We start from the raw sequence: 21,440 nt of genomic DNA, 5'->3' as shown, positions 1-21,440 counted from the left end.
CAAGGCCTTTCTTCTTCCAGGTTTGTGCTCGTGTCTGAGGAGCCACAGTGCTTCAGTCTGCAGGTCTTCAGTTTACATTAACTTAAGCATTTTGTAAGGGGTGGTGGGTACAAATAAAAGATAGAATAATAGAATCACCAAGGTTGGAAAAGGCCCACAGGATCACCCAGTCCAACCATCCACCCATCACCAATAGTTAAGAATATTAACGCTACTAGATGTTAGAACAAATGACCAACCAAGCCATTTTAAAAATATATATATTCTTTCCACTTCTGCAGAGATTTCAGTGACATAAATCTGTCCTACCCACAGGATTACTCAAATAAAGCTCTGATTCCGTCACATACTTCCCACAGTTAACCACATATTTTCACTAAGGAGTCAATATTTTCTAACATTTACTTGTTCCCTGGTCACCAGTAGAGATGAACAAGGTTTTCAGCCTCCATTTTAATTAGAAGTTTCTCCTGCTGTCCTTCCCACAGATTTAGATTAGGTGCTATCATGCACTGTTAAATAACTGTTGCCATACATTTTACTGAGCCAGTGAATCCAACTGTAGGATCGGTTACACAGTGCTTGGCATCCCTGTGAAATGTATGGCAAACACCTTCATGGAATAGATGGAGCAGTTTCTGTAGCTGCAAAAGAATGATGATGGATATTTGCACAAACTCATGGTGGAGCCAAAGATTAAAGTGGCAGAAGGCTATAAACTAGAAATCTAGCTCAAGGGTTTCTGTCCTGAGGTTCTGGTGGTGCTCGGAGATGCTTCCTGCAGTAGGGGAACAGGATAGTTCTGAAATAAGTCCAAAATCAAGCCTCTGTTCTGAAGGAAGTAATAAGTGATAAGGGGTGAGTTATGAGACTGAAATTATGGGCTGCTAACAACATTCAAAGTCTTCTGGATTTAGCTTATGGGATTATAATGGGCTGGATATTAATGCCAACAAGTTTCTTGAAGAAAATATCTGTTCTATATACACTGATGAGGGAGCACTGCAGAACTGCCATGGAAAACCAATCCATACGGAGTGCTTTCCTACAGTTCTTAAAGCTAACGGAAACAGACCAGTGTTTTAATTGTGAATAATCTATCACCCCTCTCTGAAAGGTTGCCTGGATCTGCTAAGCTTATGAAAAGTAGTAAACCACATGCTCCTAAACTTGCAGCTCTTGATGTGGAGGAGGAAATTCCTAGTTAACCTCTAATGTGTTTCCAACCATCGTTAATTGTGATTCAGTCATTAATTCACAAGTTTAATGCCTTCTTCAGAGCATCTAGCAAGTTGATATGAATGTTGAAAGGTAACATTGGCTTTATGCAGCCTGTTGTAGGTTTGTTTTGTTTTGCTTTGTTTTTGAGATGAACAGTGTCACCAGTACATTTCAGATTCACCAGTGTCAGAGAGAGAAATTGCTCACAGAACTTCTTCATTACTAGATTTCAAAGGAGATATCAACACTAACTGGACTTTTTCTGCCCAATTCCAATCCTGTGAGGGCTAAAAAATATTTTCCACAAGGAAATGAGTATCCCAAGGAGTACCCAAAGAAAGGTTTGGGGCTTTAGTTTCAACCAAATTCTCCCACAGTTACACCTATGGCAATAATCTATTCTTATGTATGATGCTGGCATTTTTCAGATGATTCAATGTGTAGACTATCTAGAATAGCCAAGAGTTTTGGTATTTTCACATAGTTTCTGCCAAAATGCTGCTGCTTAGCTCTGTATGACATTTTTCAGGGAAGACAACATTTAAAAGTGTTGGCCTTTAAGTATAGACCAGGATATTAAAGAGAAATAGTGGCTAGAAAATGTATCAACAACAGTGTGCAGAGATCTGCCTTCAGGATATTATTTCTGTACATAGAGCATTAGTGTTCAGAATACTGTGCAATCCATGACTGAGAAACCCTCACCTCACTGGTTAGTTTTTGATGTCTCAATGAGGCATGAAGACAGCAAATCCCTTGGTGGTTACCAGCAGACATTGATTCATTTCATGGGTCTCAAGAGGGCAAAGACCAAGCTTAATAACCTGAGATGTGAACGTTTTGAGAAGTCTAATGTGGAGCTGGGGGTCCTATTTGAGCTCCTGACGCTTACTCAGCTGAAAGTTGTTCACTTCATGAAAATTTCTAAGGCCAAAAATAACAGAATTCTGTTCCTCTTTGGAAATCCTAACTCCCTGCCACATTCTTTTCCATTCAGGAATTCAAGATGGTAAGTCAAGGGCCCTATCTAACCTCTACTCCCTCTCTTTTTCCTCTTGATCCAACAGAAGTAAGTCAGTGAAAGTGAATCATACATGCTGTGTTGAGATAGTTTACTGTTTTTCATTGTAGAAAAGGGTGATGCCGTGAGCACTGTATCCGTATGTCCCACTCCTTGTTTGGCTCCAGTTCTGGGTGCAGGACAATGGCTCTCTACTCCCCATTGTCAGTAGTACACAATTTCTGGGTCACTGAGAATTGTGAACCCATGACCCCTACACAGAAACTAAGATGAGAGTTTTTATAGTTAACTTTTTTTTTTCTTCTAAATAATTGTTGGAGTTAACTGCAAGGTTTTAGCAAGAGAAAGCTGGTAGGAGAAACACTAAAACCCAGGGAGTTCAATAGAATAGAGGCCTCATGAATCTGAGCTGTAACAGCTTAACCTAAGATTGTCAAAGAGAATAGATTTTTTTTGGTTTGAAAATCAGAAAATGGTCAGTATTTGATGTCCAAATTTGCTCCTACTTCTCAGTCCTTTTTTTGTTTTCTTGCTTCAGAATGTATTTATAAACTGGACTGCTTTGCTACAGTGTTGAGGTGCAAGAAGGAATTAGGCAGATGCATAGAAAATGTAAGGAAGCTATAAAAGAGACAAAGATTGCTCTGAACAACAGTGGCATTGGAAAGTGTTTAGGATTATGTCTAGAGTGTTTTAATGAAATTTAGGGGCAGTGGAATGACTGACATTAAAGAAGACAGAAAAATATAATGCCCCTCCCATGGGAAGAAATGTAATTTCAGTGCTGAGGACAAACAAACAGTTGGGACAAGCAGTTGAAATAAAACTTAACTGAGTTTATTTTTCAAAGAAAATCACGGGTTTAGAAATGTTGAAAAGCTGCCTTCAGTTTTAGGTTTGACCTTGTTCTTGGCATATCCTTTTCCCACAAAAACCTGTGGTGCCCCATGTCTCATGGAGACTTGTGGCCGCCCCTTGCCACCCCATGTCCTAGAGAACTATAGGGCCACACGAGGGGCTGCCAGGCAGGGTTGCGCAGCACATCTCAGCAAGGATCCCACAGTGTATTGCAGGCAACAGCCATCATATCAACTCGTAACAAAATGTTGTGGGCCTTCTGCACTTTGTTTTGTGTCTTCTGTGGAAAATTCCACTGGAAGTGATCCATTTTTTGATGGAAATGGATGTTTATAGTGTTGAAATAGACCCATTTTTGATAAGACAAAGTGTGGGGGTAGAGAGATGATCTGCTCAAAATATTTCAACTAACTCTACTTAGCAGAAGACTGACTCATCTAAGTCAGTCTAAAAGCTATGGATTTACTATATTTGTTTTTAAATAGTTTCAGGGACTTAATCCCACTAATGAATGAGGAATAAAAATGAGTTTGCTTTTATTTTTCATCCAAAACTAACAGGCAAACATAACTTAGAAAACTGTGAGTTATACTGCTGGACTACTTTAATTTTTTTTTTATTGCTTGGTTCCAAAACTCTGTGCTGCCAGTTAATTAAATGACTTACATTGGAAGGACTCAGCATAGCATTTTAAATGCTTCAAGGTGATCAAATATTCCAGGTTGATCCATGTTAATTTTTTCAGTGTGTCTTGCTTTTCTGAAAAATCCACAAATGTTTTGGGTCCAAACAATGTTAATGCAGTTCTAATGATTATAATTTAATACAATTTGTAATGTACTTAAGAAAACAGAGCTTATCAACTTTTATGAGGCTTCAGCTTCTCTGGAACAGAAGACCTTAAGCCACACCTGGAAATGAGTTTCCTAAATCTCTTGGATAACTCATAAAATCTTACTTTTTTGAGTGTATTTCCTGCAAGGCAGGCTGATGGTTATGCATACTGTATTAGAATTGAATGGCTGATCAGAGCAGGCACAGCTGCAGCAATGGCATATTAACTCCTCCCCAAAGACCCAAATACCAGATCTTCTACTCCTGATCACATCAAGCCACACAGTGCAGGGGTTATTTATCCTTCCTGATGACTGACTGAGCAAATGATGTGAAATGATCCATGCCTGCAGCTCTGACCTCATGGTACTGTGAGGGCCCAAAAGGAGATGGAGTTCACTAGGACATCTCTTCCAAGTTTATTTCAGATGTGGTGGAGTATAGTGTTTTCTGTTTGGGATTTTATTATCTAATCTGTTCTTTAACATACTCTGTTAAAAACAAACACTCATCATCTGTTTCCAGACACAGAAATAGTCCTAGATTCCATCCACCTTTGTACAATGCATTCCAGTCACAAACAGTGTTTTTTCACTATCCCTGATGTCCTGTTTAGGATGAAGAATGACTCTCTCTTTGGCCTGGATAGGGTTATTTACAAGTGTTTATAAAATGTCTAGGACCAAGAAGGAAAGGGGAAGCATGGGGGGAAACAACCAAAGGGACTGAATGTGGGAGAGGGCCGCTAGCAGTTGTTTGTTTTATTTAAAATAAAAATCCATTCTGGTGCTGTTTTTAAAAAAATGAACCTATATTTTTTATTGCCTGCACTTAGGCCCAGCATGGGCTATTTTGGCCAGAGGGCTGCAGTGAAAGGTAGGATTTCTTCACTGATAACATGCAGGGTCTCACTGCAGTAATGGCAGGACAAGACCTGTGAGGCTGGGCATTGCCCGGACATCCAGGGACAGGCATGTGGCTTTTGTATTTCATTTGAATTTCCTACTGTGAAATCTGTAGAATATCAGCTAGGTCTAGACAGTTCTGTGCCTGTTGTTGGTGCTGAGGAGATCCTGACACCTTCCCCTGCATGAAGATCTCTTGTAGGGTGTATGGCCTCTTCTCTCTTCCCCCAGTCTGCCATGATGGAGTACGGTGGCAAGGAGACCAACTGAGCCTTGTGCCAGGGCCAGCCCCAGCCTAGCTGCCCCGCCATGGCTGTAACCCTTTGGCCAGACAAACTAGAGCCAGACTGTAAGCCTGTATCTTTCTTTACTCACTGCTACACTGTTAACATCCTCCCAGGTGAAAATGTCCACTTGAAACACTTCATCCTCCAAACTTTCTTGGCTTTCCTGCAGAAATGTGCACTTGCTTTTCACTTCAGAATGCGATCTGAAAATAAACACAGCTTCTAGGTCTGCTTAATCAAGAAGTCCACTGCTGTTATTTATTTACACAGTTTTGGGGCCAGACCAATCATGAAACTCCCTGTTGTGTGTGGTTTTAAGGGGCCTTCCAGTCTTTCTGCAACATTTCTGTGTGCTTAGTTCTCTCTGCTTCCTCTGAACAAATGCTTTTTCAGAGACCTTGCTGTCTTCATTTCACTTTCTAGGAAACAGCAGATGTGTTTATACAAGCTGGATTTTTCCCACCTTGGTACTTCTGTACTCTTTAGCCTCTTCAGATGATAGAGAGGAAGAAAGAAGTGGGAGTTGAGGTGAAAGGTGAAATCCTGCCTGTTTCAGATATCTTTATCTTTAGATATGCTTTATCTGAGCTCTAGATAGAGCACAACTTCCAGATATGGAATAAGGAATCATAGAATTGCTAAGATTGGAAAAACCTCTACAATCATCCAGTCTAACTATCACTCCTTCCCTCCCTGTCCATTGTAGGGGAACTGTTAGGTCACAGCTTGAACTGGTGATTGAGCAGCTGGTGAAGGGATATGGCTGGCTCAGGGAGCATAGGCAAATTGTTTGCACCTGTGGTGCCCACCTGACCAAGAGGAGTGGGCCCAGTGTGGATCCACTTTGGGCTCATGTAAGGGCTAGTCACTGAAAGGAGAGAATCTCTTGGACTTAGGCTGTGTGCTGAGATGGAGTGCTATGTAGCTAGAGAACTCCTTCACCAAGTGGGTGAGTACCTCTCTTCTGCACTTCAATCCAGCCTATAAGGGAGTATGTTAAGTGTTAGTCATAAGTTGTGATTGAGCAGGTTTTCCAATATACAGAACCTTTTTGCAGTTTCTGTCTAGAAAATTTAGTCTACCTAACGTTCAGTGCCTTGCAAGATGTTCTGGTTTTAGTGAGGCTGTAGTTTGCAGTCACACGCTCTTGAGCAAATCTAGTGTTTCGCAGACCCCACTCTGGAGCTGAGTCTGTGCCCCTCAGGCAGGGGCTCAGGCTGGTGCCAGGCAGCACTTTATGAGGCTTAGTCACTTCACATAAAAATACACTAACATCCAAATACCCTTTCTAGTTTTCATCTCATTGTTGGGTAGGTTATTCTCCCCTTTCTGACAAAGCACAAGGAAGCTTGCCTTGTTTCTGTTAGATTTTTCTTGAGTGCTGATATCTGCTAAACAGACCAGGAGGGTATTTCTGTTCAAAGTACAATCCTGCCAACTCACTCTCGGTTGTGATGTCTTGCTGCCCCTATCTCACTGTTGCCTAGAAATGTGGAGGGGAGAGCATTCCTGTTTCTTTATTCCTATTATTTCTTTGAACAGAGAGCTTATGATCAAAGGCAGCACATAGGCTTTAATGAGAAAAAACACAGCACTAATGTTACCGTGGAAAGCTGCAGCAGTTAAAGAAGGACAAGCTGCAACATGGACTGAGCTGCACCTGTTATAAACCTCCTACAGTCTGATCAAGGGCTTCTGGTAGGCTTCCAAATACTTACATTGGTCAAATGCACTTAATATGCAAGACAGAGCAACAGTGTCAAGAGTTTTGTGCGTGTGGTCTGATTTGAGAAATGCTGTTTTCAGAGTTATTTGATTTGCAGAGTGGAAAAACAGATCGCGGGCCAGTGTGTTTTATTTTATAGTTTACTCAGTAAGAAACAAAATACCTGTGGGGCCCTAATTAGCATGTAGCTGCATCACTTGGAGACTGCAGTGTGTGAGCCATGGAAGTAAAACGTTTCCACTTCAGCACTGAGGAGAGTTTCCCATCCAGGAGAAGCACCTGAGCTATAGCTGGACACCCCTGAGACTATCCATGTTCTTGGTTCTCATTTATTAAAAATACTCTTTGGAACATTTTAGTTTGGGCTTTTTGCATCACATATTGAATCAATAAACCTTGCTTGATAAGCAAGCAGATTGATAAAATTCACATCTTGTTTGGGACTAATCCACTTCCACTGAGTTGCTGCAGCATCATAAATCTGCGCAGAGCATACAAGTTCTGTGGTGTGCAAAGGCTGCCTTTAACCAAAAAAAGAGAAAAGCTGGATTGTTCACTCCTGGTTAGTGGTCTTGGCAGATGCTCAAAGGAAAATGGATCGTAGGACTGATAAGGAAACTGAGTCTAAGGATGATAACATTTCCTTTGGCTGGAGTAGAAGTGCAGGGAATGTCAGTCCTGGTTATGCTACTGGTTGGAAATGGGTTGTCAGCAGCACCAAAATCAACATTTTGTTTTTGGTTCTATGATTCTGAATTACTTTATGGATACTCCATTTCCAAATTTCCTTTCAGTAGTTTTGTGGTAACACTTCATTATTGCACCATAGCTGCAGTTGTGAACAGCACTGCAGGGACAGAAGGAGGAAAAAAAACAACAACAACAAAAAAAAAAACTGGGGCTAGAGAATTAAGGAAGCAAAAGAAATATTTCTGATGTTCTTGGAGCTCCTGCAGGATTGCAGCATCTCTGGAAGAGCTGGAAACAGCTCTGGTGCTCTCTGTTAGGCAGCTCCAGCTGTTCCCTTGCCTTGAGTCTGCCACTGACAGTATCAACCAGCAGCACCAATCTGTATCTGACAGGAAGGCTAGGTATGGGAATTCAGCGTTTGTATGCAAGCAGAGTTGCTGCCAGGACTAAAGAATGAGGTGTGTCTGTCTTTGAAATGAGGGAACTCAAACAGTTCTGGATGTTCGATATGAGCACTTATGGATGCTCCCATAGGACCTGGTGTTGAAGTGTTAGCTCAGACAGCATCCAAGAGTAAGAGTTCATTCAACAGGCACAAAAAAGTATTTGTGCCTCCGCAGTAGGGTGGTGTAGCCAGACGTAACACACAGTGAAACTGTTGGGCTACAGTATACACTGGTGCTCAAAGCTCCGCCCTGCAGGATCTATAGGGTCCTGAGCCCTGCTGGTTCCTGAGCTGCAGCCTCAGCAGCACTACAGGAAAAGTGTGGTACTGCTGAGCATGAAGGAGCAGGAAGTGTGAGGTGCCTTGAGCTGGAGTCTGTCCACAGTGCTACGCAGAGTGTTGCTGCACTTGCAGAAGTTGCCATAGTATTTTAATAACTGTGAGTGATTTAATGGCCTATCTGGAAAATGGCAGCACTGGTACAGCTAAGTTCATGCCACAAGCATTACTGCCTTCAACTTTCTTGTGAGGCAGCTTTCTTTTGGAAATTAGTTATTTTGTGCCTTCTTTTATACTAACATAGTCACACGTGTTGTCAGATCTGTCCTCCTGTGTTCCTGGGTTGCAAATTTTCTCTCTCCAGTTTGAGATATTCTTCACTGACAGCATGGGACCAGGGTAGGTGTGCTGAAAAGATATGTTCCTCTGCAGGACGTACTTTTATCTCTCTTCTTGAACTTCTCATCAGAAAAATCCTTCTCTGTCCTTCTCCTTTATCTATCATTTAGCTTTTGTGAAGCCAGAAGCATTGATTTCAATTCAGCTGGAGCATCTGTTCTGTTCAGCTTTCTGTGTATGGTGGCATAGAAAAAGATGACTGGCTCATATGGCCTTTGCAATTGCGTGTAGTAGGTCTTCCAAAGGTTCTGTCCCAGTGCCCAAAGCCCAGTTGATGCCTTCTGGTTATTGTGGTTTCTCTGATTTATTTCAAAACATTTATTCTTCAGGCTGGTACGGACTGTACTGGAGAATCCAGTTTCAAAATGCTGCTCTTGCAACTGTTATGTAGTTGTTTTGTAGTCCTTTCCTCTAATTCTTCTTTCCTTTTTATAGGGTCTATTGAGACTTGGGAAACAATAAATAAAAATGCTGTTTGAGTTTATCTTAGGAGAATATAGGATGTTGGCTCAAGGAACTTTGTTGATTATCTTGGATAGCCTTGGACACTTCCTTTGGTGTATCTATAATTGCTTTGAGAAACGTGTTTGTAAAGAGCTGGCTTCTAATACCATAGATTCAATGACTTGATTTCGGATACATAGCTGAATTCTGCCCCCTGCCTTACTGCAATTGCCCCAGCGTAACAAAAGTGTAATTTGTCCTACAGCTCTCAGGTATTTGATTTCTTCATTATAACTCACTTATTGCTTTCAGGGTATTTGTGTCTTGGATCAAATTCTAAACTTCTGGGAGAGGTAGTTGATAAAAGGGGGAGGGAGAAAAGGGAACTACACAATATATCTAATAAATATGTGACATATACTTTAAAAATGTTGTTTTCTTTCAACAAACGGGGAAGAAAGCAATGCAGAATTTCCTCATTCCCCAGGATATTGGCATGAGTCCTGGATCCACTGAAACGTGTAGGGAGATCTAATTAATTAACTTCAAATACCAGACTAACTCATTGTTTCAGTGTATCTCCATTTTAATGTGAATATAAAAAGAACTTGGATTAATGATCACAACTTTGCCTGGGTATTTGAGGGCTCTTACTTAATAGTGACAGCTCTTTCTGCAATTTGATATCATCAGCATACGAAGTGACATCAAAGTCAGTGCCTGGAATTTATTACTGCTACTGCAGATGAAGCCTGCAGACTTCAACCTTGGCCCTGTTAAGTCACTTGCAGTTTAATCACAGATTTCAGCAGCACCTAGATTTCATTCTAATGCTGCTGTTGATAATCTGTTTAAAAAAAAAATATATACACACACACACACACACACACACACACACACACACACGGGGTGGGGGGGGGAATTCTATATGACCAAAGGCTTCTGCATGCTCTGAGGAGTTTGTGGAGTTGAGCAGAAGGCAGTGTCTTGTCATCAGCACTGATCCAAAGCTCAGAGCTGGAGGAAAAGAGCAGGTGAGCCTGGTCACATGTAAGAAGGGCAGATGTGGCTGCAGGGAGTTGTCATCCTGTATAAGCTATCATTTCCACTCTCCAGACTTCAAAGGAGTAGGTCATACCAGTTTGCTGTCTCTCAAATAAAGCTTATCTAAGGATGTTTTTGCAATTTCAGACCTATAGAACTTAAAATGGAACAGGTTTGGATTTCTTTTTTGGTGCTGTAAATCCAGCATTTCTGTAGACAGCTTCATACTTAACTCAGGCTACAGTTCAGATCTTCCAACTCATGCTTCCAAGATGAGGGATGTGATCTAGCCTTAAGAATAGAAAGACAGCAAGTGCCATCTACTAACAGGCAAAGCACAACATAGTCCTATCCAGTCTAGTCACTCACACTGTCTGAGCCAGGACTGCCTGCAGAGGCCCTGACTCTGCTTTCTCCACACAGTGACTCTGGCCACTTGATGATAAGTGGTTGAAACTGTGGTAAGCCTGTATTGTGCAACTAGATCATACCACATCACCCAGTGAGAAGTCCCTCTGCCCGTGGACTGGGGAAGAATGTCCAACAGCAGGTCAGTATCTTCACATCAGTGTTGCCACTGAAGGTGGAGCCTTAGGTTTTGTAATCATAGCATCAGGAATGTGGGTCTTGTGTGCAGCAGATGCAGTTCAGCAAAAATGGTGCAGCTTCAGCAGTCAGTAATTCATAGAATCATAGAATTGTTTGAATTGGAAGGGACCTTTAAAAAGATCATTTTTTCCCGCTCCCTTGCAATGAGTGGGGACACCAACTGAAAGATCACATTTCTCAGAGCCCTGTCCAGTCTGATCTTGGATGCACCTCCAGCATCAGGGCACCCACCACCTCTCTGGGCAACCTATGCCAGTGCCTACCACCCTTATTGTAAAACAAGATTTCTTCCTTATATCCAATATAAATCTTCTCTTCCTTAGTTTGAAACCATTTCCCTTTGTCCTATTAGGTGTGTACAGAAACATCAAGATGGCTTTCTGTTATGCCTAGTTTCATTTGCAGAATAAAATTATCAGGTCATTTTCTTGGCTTTGTTGGGGGGCACAGAGATGGTTTTCATGGTGTTTTCATTGCTCCCGGAGAAGTTCAGAAGTGCTCTTCCAGGCTGTTGGGGAGGTGTCAGGGAGCTGTGCATAGAGTGTCTTGTATGTTGATGCTCATAAGATCTATTTAAAATGAGCACTGTGGGCTTGAATTTCTTCCTTTTTCAAGCAGTATTAATTGGGAAAGATCCTGTGGAAACCATCGATTGTTTCTGTGGAGCAGAGGATGAAGGAGGTCCCTATTTCAATTCCCCTTTCAAACATTGCATCAGGATTCCAGTGCAATATGGTATAGAGAAGGGACACTTCATTAGGAAGCCCTTTATGTAGTTAATTGCATCCCTGAAATAATACATTCCTTATGTGAAAAACTATGGTCTGATCCACTGTCAAGCACGTGGAACAGGTTCACCTTGTGAGTCCAAATGAAATAGCTTAATAGGCTGTTACAGATGGACCTATGAAAGTAGGTGGATTTTTCTGTTCAAGCTGCAGTAGTGTGGATGGCAATGACTGAGTCCCAGTGGTACTTCTCAAAATGAAGACTATTACGTAACTGTGGGCCTGAATTTCCTTGCACTGACTCTGTTTTTGCTCTGCAGTTTCTCCATTCACTTTCCCTAAGCTTTTAAACAAATCAAATTTTAAAGCTGAACACTGCTGTCAGGTTTCCTGGCTGCTATTAGGAAGGAGCTGTGTAATTGTCTGTTGAGTGTAAATCAGTGTAGTGCTGGGAGGGCAGCCTGATTAGCTAAATCTGAAGTCGACTCACATTGCCATGTTCTGACCTGCTGTGATCAATTCTCCCATTTTAAAGCCAACAGCAAAAAATGGTTTCAGAAAGCTACTGGCAGTGTTCAGTGACTCCAGCAAGCCTTCAGATTGGGAGCATAGTTCTATAAACATGCTTGGGAAGCATTAACAGGAACACTTTATTCTAGATTTTGGAGAAACACAGTGTCCAAACTCATTCATAAACTGTTTCCCAACTTCCATCCCCCCTGCAGGCCCCCACCAATCACTGAAATCTATATAATTTTTAAGGATGGTTCCATTTTAAAAATAAAACCTAACATATGAGCAGCTTCCAGCATGTGTCAGGAAGAGATAAGTCACCCAAAGCCATGATGGCCCACTAGGGTGCCTTAAGTGGAATCAAGCTCCTGTCTACACAGTCCTTATTAGGATCTTTCTCTCCCTTTCCCTCTCTCTCACTTCCTTTTGGCATTTGCTCTTTAAAGTGAACAGCACCTGAGCTGGCGTCCTGAACCTCACCAGTCTTTGTAGAGTTCAAATTGAGTTCAAATGTTCTAATTAAAATGTGCCCTTCCTCTCTCCATCATTAGGTAGATGCAAACAGACAACTGAAGCTTCCTGACTGGAAAAGATTGGTCAGTGGCCTTATATCCAAGGGATGAAAAATCCCTGCTGGAAAACATATCCTTATGCAGACCACTTGACTCGATATCTATTGAGCCAGAGCAGTAGCAGCTATATGAAAATGTTAGCTATTCTTGTCACGATCTTGTAGGAAAGGATTTTGTCCTCCAAAGTTGGTGGCTGGGTCTCTGATTCCCTGTTCAGATCTGTAGCATGTGTTCTTTGCCTCCGAGTACCTAGGATGATGAGAGGACATTAACTGTCTGCTGTCTTTCCTTGGAATGGAGTTGTTCTTCCAGTTGGAATAGTGCTGGGAACTGAAGGCTAAAAAAGAGAAATAGGAACTTTGTGAACAATTGACTCCCTGCTACAGCTGCTTTAAAAAAATAAATAAAGAAAAAGATGTCTTTATTTTAAGAAAAGTTCTGACCCCCAGTCATACTGCACTTTCTCTGCCCAGAATAATTTAATTTTTGACACTTGTATTTCATTTATTTAAAGAAATAACAGTCTCTGATGTCCCACATTTGCTTTAGAATGGGGAATAAAAAATCTATTTCCTTCATAAACAACAGCCAAATATTTTGAAATTTCCTTGGTGCTTTTTTTTTTTCTTTTCTTTTTTAAAGCCAAAATATAATAGTCCTGCCATGGGCAGTGCTTGCCCTGGCATTTTTCAGGAAATGATGGCTGCAGCTGCTTGGATCCGAACCTCTGATCCATTCAGAATCCACTTCAGATTCTGTTTGTGCTGTTCCTATTTCCTCATTGTATTCATGTTTCTCATGAAAAAGGAAGCAAACCTGGTTGATAGATGGGCAAATTCTAGCCCAAGCTCTTCTCAGACTTTAAGCTACTTAGGGGAGAAAGAGATCTCGTGTTGGTAGGAAGCACAGAGGAGCTGTTTTCCATCAAACTCAAGAGGTGTTTAAATAGCTCTAATCTTAGGCCTAAATTTCCTGTTTGCCCCTTAACCCATGCAATATAATCCCCATCATGGCTAATGTACCAAGGCTGATCAGAGATCGCTCAGACTCCAAGCCTGTACTGCTACAAATTTGTAGGAAGAAACCTATCTTCATCAACTATATCTGTAAATGTTTCATTGTCACTTCTAAAGAGGGAAAGAGAAATGATGCTGAAGACCACCCTTAGTCTTTATGGTACCCTTTGCAGAACCAAATTCATTCCTCTTCTGACAACTCTTGTACTTAGATATTTGCTTGGCCCTGGCTCCAAGTGCAGACCATTTTGGTAGAAGCCGGTCTCTGAAAGGAGCTCCCCGCTGCCCCTCAGCTCCCTCTGCCTTTCTCATGCCAACACAAGAATTTTTAAAACAACAACAACAAAACACCAAATCATTCTTTTCATAATCCAGAGCATGACAGATTGACTGTGTTTTCTTCAGGAGTGGGGCTGCCCAAAATCACTGTGGAAGAGCAGTTCCCCAGGAAGGCTTCCCTCCCAGTCCCTGATGCAACCCATCACTAAAGAACAAGACTCATTTGCCTGCATACACAGCCTGCAAATACTTTTTTCCTGCAGTAGTAACACTGTTGAGGCTGTGATGAAAGGATATAGGCCAGTCAAAGTTTGTAGAGAGAGATAACATCTTTTATTAGAGTAGCTAATACTGTTGGAAAAAAGCAGACACGCTTTTGGAAGCAATATTATCCTTTATTATCTTGCTGTTCACCCTACCATCCTTCTTCTGAAACAATAAATACTTACAAAGTGGAAGGAAACCTGACCCTCTGGGGCAGGTAAGAGACAAAGGCTTGTGTCTGACTCCTGATCCCTGTACCTCTCCCATTTGTATTGGTAAGAAATCTCCCAATGCTCAAGGGCATTACATGGCCCCTGACTACCCCTCTGTTCTGTGCCAGAAACAACAACAATGAGCAAACTTGCTTGTAGTGGCGTCAGTAATGATCGTTTCTGATGAGGGTCCCTTGTCTGGCCTCTTTGTGCCTCTCTGTCAGCACCTCTTGGGTCACTGACAGCCCATTGGCAGCTGGAAATTATAGACTGGTAATGTGTTTAACATATTGTGGAGTGCTGGTAGAGGGAGGTATCAGGAAAATCTGGACTGTGGTTATTGACACAATGGAGAAGGTTTGTCTGGGGTCACTTTAGGATCTCCTTTGCCAAAAGTGTGCCCAGGCAATCAGGAAGGCTAACTGTATCCTGGGATACATAAAGTATAACACTGCCAGCTGAGTGAGGGAAGTGGCTGTCTTACTCTGTACTGTGTGGCCTCGCCTTGAATACTGTGTGCAGTTTTGGGTGCCTCAGTATAAAACTGTTAGAGAGCATCCAACAGAAGACTACAGAGATAGTAAAGGGGCTGGAGGGCAAGGTGTGTGAGGAGCAGCTGGGATCCTCTGGGTTTGTTGAACCTAGAGCAGAGGAACTGAGGAGAGTCTTCATGGCAGCTGCTGCATCTCATGTGAGGGGTGGAGGGGCAGCGCTGAGCTCTGCTCTCTGATGACAGTGACAGGGCCTGAGGGAATGGCATGGTGCTGTGTCAGGAGAGGGTCAGGTGGGGGTTAGGAACAGGTTCTTCACCAGAGGGCAGTGGGCATGGACTCGAGTGCTGGAGTCCAAGAGAAGTTCAGACAATGCTATCAGATGCAGCTTGACTTCTGGTTGGTCCTGTGTGGAGCCAGGAGTTGGACTCGATGATCCTTGTGGGTCCCTTCCAACTGGGGGATATTTTGTGATTCTATGATTCTGTAAAAGTATTCAAGAGATTAGAGAAATATTGTCAGAAATGGCTTTACTGGTGAACTTTGCTGCGCCTAATCATGGGAAGGTGGATCGAGTTAAGGTGTTGTCAGCTTCCTTTATGGAAAGCCATTTTCACTTCAAGGCTGTCCGCTTCCCAGTCACCTCTTTGCAAGATGATCTCAGCTCTGAGGTGGTCTTCTGCTCCCAGCATGAAGGTCAAGGACCTGATCTCAGTGCTATCTGAAAGCCTGCATGCCTTCTGCCTGGGTGTTCAGTACAGAAAAGAATTACTGGGTAAAGAAGTATCACATAACCTAACCAAGTGGCTCTGGGGCTTCCTATGATCCTCACCAAAGTGAGGCATCTATTCTGGGGCAATTTAGCCAACAAGCCACCTCCCAGAGGAATAGAGACGGAGAAGATTGTTCCACTGGACATGATCTCTTCTCTCCTGATGGCAGCTTTTCAGCAGTGGGTCCCAGTGCAGCACCTTAACAGAGATAGCAATTGGGGTAGCTGGGAACATAATGTGAGTTTCAGCAACGTTTTTCAACGCCACCAGAAGAGAATGATAGAGACCAGGCCTGAGAAATTTGCTTAGACTGGGAACAACACCTACAGGGGTGGTGCAGCCTGAGGTGACAGCAGGAATGTAAGTTACAAAAATAAATCCACGAGGATCCTGAGAATGGAGAACATACTTATTTCATATTGACAGGGAGTAAGGGGCTGCCAAACCTACTCAGGGCAGGGTTTCAGCTGCCTGAATAACCATGTGCCCTGTAACTTCAGTGTTATTTCATATCTCAGTAATCGCTTCCATGCTCTGAGTGTTGCTCAGGACAGAAATGACCGCAAATCTCTGTTCAAATCAAGAAATATTGATCCATTTCAGGAACCAGGGATAGCGGATATACATGCAGACAGGCCACCCAGCTCTTGTTTTTAAATGAAGATAGCCATCATAAGCATTTTTTCTTCTCTAGAGAGTATTCTGAACTGGCTGGAAGCTTTTAGAAGAAGAAGGATTTTTTGGGATGGAGGTAAAGAATGAAGAAGGGAAAGAGTGACAGTGAGGTTGTGAAAACATGTCAATTTAAACAGAAATTTGTTTTCAGTTTTTTTAGCTCTGTTGTTCTGATTCATATCAGCTGTTTGATTATATTACAAATCTAGATTAATTTCATATTAATGTTTTAAGTCGTGTTGGTGTTATTTAAGCTGTATGATGTTTTCCAAAAAAACACCCCCAACAGCTACCTGCCCTCCCTTGGGAAGTTACTGCTACCCTGAGTTCTTTCAGTCAGTGGTTTCAGTTCCTTTTGGGTTAACTCAGATTTCCAGCTTTCTAGGGCAATGAGTTTTGAACGGCTTGTTTCCCTGCCAGCATGCACTGCTCAGCGTATAGAACTCAAGTCCTATTTGGTCCTTCACTAGCTAAGTCTCATGGTGTATTTCATGAAGGAGATGGGTTTCACCAGCACCTGCCATCCCACAAGTCTCTGGAAGTGAGCAGATGCTGTTTGTAAAAGGCTTCCTTGGGCTTTCGTTTTTGACTCTAAATCTGAGCAGGCATTGAAATATAATATTTGATATTATTCAGAAATGAGTGGATAAGTCTGTAGATTAAAAAAAGAAATACCCTGAATCACATTGAAAAAGAAGCCAAGAGCTTTTCTTTTGGAGTTATTATACACTAGATAAATCAAAATCTTCCTATGTATATGTTGTCGTAGAGCAGAAGACTCCCTAGGAGTCTCACAGATGGTCTGTATATTTGGAGTACCCATTGGCTATTTCTCTTTCCTGTATATGGGCAGAGCAATTGTACAAGGACCAGTTTGAGATTAGGACATGGTTGGCTGAAGGATGACTTAATTTTTTTTATGTCATTCCCCAAACTTCAGAGAATATAAAGGAAACACTAATTTGTTTCCATGGGCATTAGCCCATAAATTGTGATCAAAATCACCTTCAGGATGTTCCAGTCCATTCTTCAAGCCAATGCTGCACGTTCCTTATCACAGAACTGTTATGGTGAAGGCCTTATATTATTTTACATTATCTCTGATGTCATCTGGTTGGCCTAATTGAAGATGACTGGGTCTCTGATCTATTGAGACTACACATCTCTGTCTTCACACCTCTCTTGGCCACAGTAGCGGATAAAAAGAGCCCAAGGGACAACTGATATTCTTGACTGCCAGCCCAAACATTTCAGCTGGAAGGAAGACAATTTCCCAAGTGATATCCCTTCCCCCACAAAGGCTTTTGGCAGTTACCCTGCTGCCATCTCCAGTCACAAACATCTGGCTGTGGGATCAGACAGCAGCAGAGCCTTCTGACCCCTGATCCTGGCTGACCTCTCCCTACCCTTAAGAAGGGGGGCTGCCATTGTGTTTTGAACTGCCCAGTGGCCTCTGGATGGTTCTCACGACCATCCTCCCACCTGGTGCTGGCAGCCTCAGGCTGGCAGCCCTGGGTGCAAGGTCAGGGATGAGTGAGGCACGGAGTTGCTCACAAGACAGCCTTCTCTCCAGGGTGCTCCAGGATCCTCTCTGTGCATGCAGGCAGCAGTACCTGATGTCCAGTGTGCTGCAGCCAGGCAGTTACCAGGGCTCCTGGCCTTGCCAAAGCATCATCTGCCACCTAACTCTTTAGGGTAGAAAGGTGACACCAGACCAAACTTTGCTTTGGTGATGGTGGTGAAAAGCTTGAACAGTGAACTGAAGCAGTGGTCCATTTCTGTGTGACCGGGATACAGGGTTTGCACACCTGTGCTTGCATCCTTGCCATAGAGAAACTTCTGGCTTTGTATCTCCCCCAGAAAAACAAGAAACAAATTTCATTGTCTGTCTCTGCTCTCAGACGAGCTGCATTTAAGAAATTATGTATCAGCAAATAAATAAATAAAGTCTGCTCCTAGTCCTAGCCACAGTGTTTTCTCCAGAGCCCTTCCCATTGTGTGCTCTGCACCTCCCCCTCCTCCTCCTCGTGTTAGCTGGAGTCCATCTGCTCCGTCCAGCCCGCTGCAGCTCAGGGAATCTCACGTCATTCCCGTCTCAGCTAGAGATGTGCCTGAGCTGCAGACTGTTGGATGGAGATGCCTCTGTTTGTTTCCCAGTGTGGGAGGAGGGGATGAATCTTCTCAACTTTGCCCCAGTTCCTTAAAAACAAAAGGCTGACAGTGAGAGGTGACTGTGGCAGTGGACCTGGTGATGGCTAGCTTGGCCAGATGCCCCTCACTCTGCTCTGCTGTGCAGCCCTGCTGGGCTCTGTCCCTACTCCCCATGGCAATAGGTCATCATGTCACACCTGGGTAGCTGTGACATCACTGCTGCTATGGTTCCATCACCAAAGGCAGTCACAGTCAAGACAGCTCTCCTCCATCCCTGCCAGGATGGCATGCAGGCAGGGCAGCATCATTGCTGTCTTTACTCTCAGCACTGCTTAGGGTGTGATGAGACAGACAGGCAGCCCCTCAGGGAAAAGGAAGGTGAGTGACCATAGTGTAGGATGGATGGATCACTTGAGGTCACAGCTCAAGGGATGGAGGTGGACCAGGGGTTCACTGTACTCCCCAGCTGCACTATAGACTATATACATAGGGCATGGCGTTCCCCTCCCCCCCAGGGCTCTGATATAGGGAATCCACCTCTGCCTGCTCTGGTAGACCCTGCTTGCAGGAGGGCATGAAACAGAAAGGGAAAGCAATCCGGAGCGTCCAAGAAATGGCTGTGAAGCAGATGTCTGGGAATCATTATGAGAACACTCTCAATCTTCCTGGAGCAGCTGAAAGCTTTACTGCCAACAGCGCTTGGCTGCCAGTCTCTCATTGCTGTATAAATGATGATAATGCTCTTTGCTACTCCTTCTCCACACGTCCTCCTCTTCCCCTGGGGGTAGGCTCTCCTTGGCAGCCACACGGTTCTTGTTATATGTGAGGAGCTGTTGGCAGCAAGGGCTGGGATTGAACAGAGGAAGGCGAGAGGGTAAGGTCCCTCTGCAAGCTAATAACCACCAGCGCACCGGCTGCAGTGTTCTGTGCTCATTGCAGAGCTTCTCCAGGTGCCTTTAAAAGGCAGCACTTTCTATTCACAAGCTTTAACTGGGGGTTGGAGAGTCAGAAGCGTTCTGCTTGTAGGGAAGAAGCAATGAGCCTCTTTCCCTGCTGTAGCACTGACCGGAGTCCAGCAACTGAGTCCCTGGCACTAAAAAAGCCGGGAGGCGGCTGCTCTGTGCCATGGTTCGTCACTTGTCCTTGCTGGCAGCACTGTCCTGCAGCCCCCTGGTGGTTACTCAAGGTCTGTCTCAGCTTTGTGCAAAGCGTCCCTCATACCTGGACTTAAATCTGCTGCTTTGGTGGCCTTTAGCAGTTACTCAGGAGTTTACAGCAGCAGCTCCACAGAGCTCTTTCTGCACTGTTACCCTGCTGATGAAGGGCTGTCTGCCCAGCACTGAAAGATATTCCCAACAGCACACTGAGCAATAGGAACACAGACCCAGCAAGTAAAGCCTTTTCAGCTATGGAAATACTTTTTACTGCCAAATAATAATGCAGAGCTCTTGTTCTACTGCACCTCTTTTGCTGAGTGCGTGTGGAGTTACAGAGAATCCCCAGCTGCCCTGGATGTGCATTTCTCCCTGCAGCCGTAGTGCTTCTGTACCTGACCAATGTATGAGAACAGCTTTTCCACCTAGAGTTTCAGGCTGGAGTGCTTATATTTCAGGCCTGCAACTTGACAAATAATAGCAACAAATAATCAAATACCCTAGCCTCATGTCTGGCAGACCTAGCCCAGTCTGAATGAACCAGGGGTTCACAGACAGCATCTCTGGAGATATTCTTTGCTAAGAGAAAATATAGAAGTGTGTACCCTCACTTGTAGAGGACAGGGAGCTATTCTGACCCATGGATGTTCCAAGCTTGCCATGTTCTTGGATTAAGAATCCTTATCCTTCTCCAGAAATGTTCAGTGCTAATACAGAGGTCTGCTGTGCACATGTGAGAGCTCTAAATTCAGCCCTACTGTATATACGTATCAGCCTCAGAGCTACTGAGCAGAAATCCAGCAGACTCACTGTGCAAATAGCAGGTTAACAGTAAGTCAGACTCCAGGCAAGCATTGAGATTTCTTCCTGCAGAACCCTACTTCTTGGGGCACCCATGGGACCTTCCTCAGGGATTTTCTTCTATTAGCCACCCGGGCCTGTAAACTGAGCCTTTGACTCCTTGTGGGATGCAGGATTGTTGGATTTCAGTAGACTCTGGCGTTAGTAGAAGGCGAGACATCACTCTTTTGACTTATTCAGAAATGAGAAGCAGGCACAAGCAGACCTGCAGCAGCCAAGAAACATTTATCTGGAAATCTCCCCATGTCTTTCTGGTGGGATTAGTAACAGCACAGAACTGTTTTGAACACAGATGCCCATGTATGTATTTGGCAATTTTCAAGCACTGGAAATATGCGGAAAGCTTCAATGACCACAGAGAAAAACAGACTCAATGCAATTATTGCACTTCTTTCAGATCAAAATGGTGTTACGCAACAGAAAGATAAACCCGGTGCCAAAACATTTCTTAAAGAAGCTTTATTACAGCAAAGCCCAGTTCTCAGAGGCCTTTCATGTTCTTTGTATTATCAAGTCATGGATTGACTTAGCCAAAACACATTTGTACTCTAGAACTGTGTTTCTTCTCTTTTGTTGTTTCCTAAATCTCCTTAATAAAAGTTCTCAAAGGGCCGCAGGAGAAGATGGGAGAAGAAAGCCAAATGCAGCATTCCAGCACAGCTCCCTCTTCACACAGGGAGGTAGAGACTCAGGCTGAAGGTCTGGATTAAACAAGCTGACCCTGCCAGACTAAGAGCTACTTAGCCAAAGATCTGCCACACCTCATGCTCCTTTATCCCCACAGCTCTGCTCTCCCTCTGCCAAGCCCATCCTTTATGAGTACTCACTAGGTTCTGAGATAAAAAAATGTATTTTCCGTTGAAGTCCTGGAAGCATCTCAGTTCTGAAAATCTTAGTGTAGTTCAGCTTGTACTGAGACTGCAGTTAAAGAAGAACCAATGCTTCTTAGTGGTGGTGATGATGACTGGAGAATTATTTCTGGGTTTTTC

At 43.4% G+C, this 21,440-nt stretch overlaps 1 long non-coding RNA gene across 2 annotated transcripts in view; it reads left to right on the top strand.

The window, feature by feature from the left end:
• The first annotated feature begins 18,669 nt into the window (after positions 1–18,669).
• The window catches only part of LOC121111148, a 30,597-nt gene continuing 27,826 nt past the window's right edge, over positions 18,670–21,440 (top strand). For both annotated transcript variants that reach the window (XR_005860821.1, XR_005860820.1), the window contains exon 1: positions 18,670–18,814. This is a non-coding gene — a long non-coding RNA (uncharacterized LOC121111148). The remainder of the gene's footprint in view (positions 18,815–21,440) is intronic.

Source organism: Gallus gallus, chromosome 6, assembly GCF_016699485.2.
Source record: "Gallus gallus isolate bGalGal1 chromosome 6, bGalGal1.mat.broiler.GRCg7b, whole genome shotgun sequence".
NCBI classification, from domain to species: domain Eukaryota; kingdom Metazoa; phylum Chordata; class Aves; order Galliformes; family Phasianidae; genus Gallus; species Gallus gallus.
Note: the sequence above shows the minus strand (reverse complement) of the source record. Positions and strands in the feature narration are given on the sequence as shown.